The sequence below is a fragment of the Saimiri boliviensis genome, chromosome 3, assembly GCF_048565385.1.
Source record: "Saimiri boliviensis isolate mSaiBol1 chromosome 3, mSaiBol1.pri, whole genome shotgun sequence".
NCBI classification, from domain to species: Eukaryota; Metazoa; Chordata; class Mammalia; order Primates; family Cebidae; genus Saimiri; species Saimiri boliviensis.
In genome coordinates this window covers 53,400,112-53,403,465 of record NC_133451.1, presented here as the reverse complement: position 1 = coordinate 53,403,465, position 3,354 = coordinate 53,400,112, and the positions used below count along the sequence as shown (strand labels likewise).

At 48.0% G+C, this 3,354-nt stretch overlaps 1 pseudogene; it reads left to right on the top strand.

Annotated features, from left to right (window-relative positions):
- Nucleotides 1-259: 259 nt before the first annotated feature.
- LOC101053653 (protein farnesyltransferase subunit beta pseudogene) lies at nucleotides 260-1,710 on the top strand (annotated as a pseudogene).
- Nucleotides 1,711-3,354: the final 1,644 nt, after the last annotated feature.

The following is a 3,354-nucleotide window of genomic DNA, read 5'->3' as shown; positions in this document are numbered from 1 at the left end:
TATACCTATGTAACAAACCTGCATGATCTGCAGCTGAACCCCAGAACTTAAAGTATAATAAATACATTTAAATAATAATAATAATAATAAAATAAACAAATACTTAGTGCATTCTATTTTAATTACTTTTTGGTGTGGGGGTCTTTCAAACTAAGTTTAAATTCCCAAGGTCAGTAAATGTTTATACTTGCTTTGGTCACTAGCACGTAAAATTGTACCTGATCCGGCTTGCCGTAGGGCCTTAGCCCGCTCGAGTTTCAGTGACCGTTGTTGCTTAACGAAGCTGAGTGCTACACACCGTCCGCTGCTCTCCTGATCATGGCTTCTCCGATTTCTTTCACCTACTATTACCCTCCATTTTCCTCCCCTCTCTAGTCAGAACCGCTGTACAGTCTGAGGCCGGAGCACGCGCGAGAGCGCTTGCAGGACGACTCGGTAGAAACAGTCACGTCCACAGAACAGGCAAAAGTAGAAGAAAAGATCCAGGAGGTCTTCAGTTCTTACAAGTTCAACCACCTTGTACCAAGGCTTATTTTGCAGAGGGAGAAGCACTTCCATTATCTGAAAAGAGGCTTTCGACAACTGACAGATGCCTATGAGTGTCTGGATGCCAGCCGCCCATGGCTCTGCTATTGGATTCTGCACAGCTTGGAACTGCTTGATGAACCCATCCCCCAGATAGTGGCTACAGATGTGTGTCAGTTCCTGGAGCTATGTCAGAGCCCAGAAGGCGGCTTTGGAGGCGGCCCTGGTCGGTATCCACACCTTGCACCCGCATATGCAGCAGTCGATGTGCTGTGCATGGTTGGCACCGAGGAGGCCTATGACGTCATTAACAGAGAGAAGCTTCTTCAATATTTTTAATCCCTGAAGTAACCTGATGCCTCTTTTCTCATGCATGTTGGAGGTGAGGTGGACGTGAGAAGCGCATACTGTGCCGCCTCCGGAGCCTCTCTGACCAACATCATCATTCCAGACCTCTTTGAGGGCACTGCGGAATGGATAGCAAGGTGTCAGAACTGGGAAGGCAGCATTGGTGGGGTACCAGGGATGGAAGCGCACGGTGGCTATACCTTCTGTGGCCTGGCCGCGCTGGTAATCCTCAAGAAGGAACGTTCCTTGAACTTGAAGAGCTTATTACAATGGGTGACAAGCCGGCAGATGCGATTTGAAGGAGGATTTCAGGGCCGCTGCAACGAGCTGGTGGATGGCTGCTACTCCTTCTGGTGGGCGGGGCTCCTGCCCCTGCTCCACCATGCACTGCACGCCCAAGGTGACCTTGCTCTTAGCATGAGCCACTGGATGTTCCATCAGCAGGCCCTGCAGGAGTACATCCTGATGTGCTGGGGGGCTTCTGGATAAACCTGGCAAGTCGTGTGATTTCTACACCTGCTACTGCCTGAGCGGCCTGCCCATAGCCCAGCACTTCGGCAGCGGAGCCATATTACATGATGTGGTCCTGGGTGTGCCCGAAAACGCTCTGCAGCCCTCTCGCCCAGTGTACAACATTGGACCAGACAAGGTGATCCAGGCCACTACATACTTCCTGCAGAAGCCAGTCCCAGGTGTTGAGGAGCTTAAGGATGAGACATCGGCAGGGCCTGCAAGTGACTAGACCACCTGGGTCCCTGCAGCTCTGCGCTCACTCATCTCCCCAGTCAGACAAGGTTTATACGTTTCGATACATAACGCGTTCTGTGCTACACAAGCCTTAGCCGCACTGGACCTGTGGTTCTCTTTGTCGTTTTTTGTCAAACACAAACAAAACAAAACCAATGGCTCTGGGTTTGGAGAACACAGTGGCTAGTTTTAAAAATTCTTTCCGCACCTGTCAAACCGAAAATTTGTCAGCCCATGTGGTGTGGTTGAACAGTGCACGCTAGGAGGAAGCAGCCCCTCCCTACCAATTCTCCAGCCAGGATGATCACACAAAGATGAATGGCATCTGAGCATTATGGCATCCAGCGCTACTGCTGACTCCCACTTGCACATCACCATTCAGTCACCAGACTGGGTACCCTCCCATGGGTGGAATAAGTTTGCTCCATGCCAAGGCTGGGCTTTGGGTCCAACCAAGATGAGTTCTCTGGAAGACTGTGGTGGGTTGCACCAGGAGGTGCCTCTGCATCTTGACTCCCACCCTGTTCATTTGCAAAGGAAAGAAAGGAGCTGGAGGTGGGGGGAGAAAGGTCTCCTTCGAATAGGAGTCCCTCCACTTCAACACTGGAGAACTGAGCCTTGCATCTCTCCAGAGTCCAAGTCCACGCTTGGTGCACAGGCAAGACTTGCTTCAGCCCCAGGTGTGGCGACTTAGACTTGGGAAATAATTCTGAGTAGAAAAGGAACCTTGAGTTCAACGTGCCATAGGAAGCAGCCCTCCAGTGCCCACCCACCTCACTCCTCCCCATCATGTACGGTGAAACCCCCTCTGCAGGCTGAGGCCATTCTGTGGGTTTCTGTCTTTCTTCCACCAAACTCCAAGCCCACTCTTCTCAAAGATGGTGTTGTCTTTTCTCACCCAGAGTATTAACACTACAAAGTCTTTCACCTTAATTTATGACTCAGGATGTATTCACATCCTGCTCACTCTAGGCTCACAAGAATAAAATCAAGTGCCAGACAGGGTGGCTGCCACTAAGTCACTAGCCTTGGGAGCTGGTGGTGGCAGCAAGAGGTGCTGCCCAGCGTGCTGAGTCCTGGCTGTGCCTCTGCTGTGCTGCACATTGAGCCCCTTCTCAGTCAGTGGGGTGTCGAGTTGGATCATCTGTCCACTGACCTAGGCTTCATGTAAGCAGCTGTGGGCTGTGGGCAGATAGGAGCTCAGAGATGCAGCAATGAGGCTCTTAGAAAAGCCTGGCAATGTGCTGCCTCTAATTCTGTTTTGCTTTGACCTATTGGGCTATTACATCCTTGAAATAATAAAAGAATAACATTTTCAAAAAAAAAAAAAAAGATTATACTTGATCCACTGAAGGAGTTCATTATAGGTTTACTGAAAGAATGGCTGAATGAGGTAGCGAATTCTTTTGAATGATGAACATTGAATCCATGACTCTAACAAAAATATCATGAAAAGGGAAAGAAACGAGTTGTATCAAAAATAAAAATTACCTTACTTTTTGTGTGACTCAGCATTCAAACCAAAAAGCAAGTTTATACTAGTATTTTGAGTACATCATAAGATGATCCCAGAAGCAGTCAACAGGACAATTATTTTGTAACCAAGGGTTACAGATTATCAGAACTTTTTAAGGCACATTACTAAAGAAGATTTATTTTCAGGGCAAAATTCTTATCAACATTTATTCTTCTGGTACCTTTTATTTCTATTTGTTTAAAAAATGCTCTATAGAA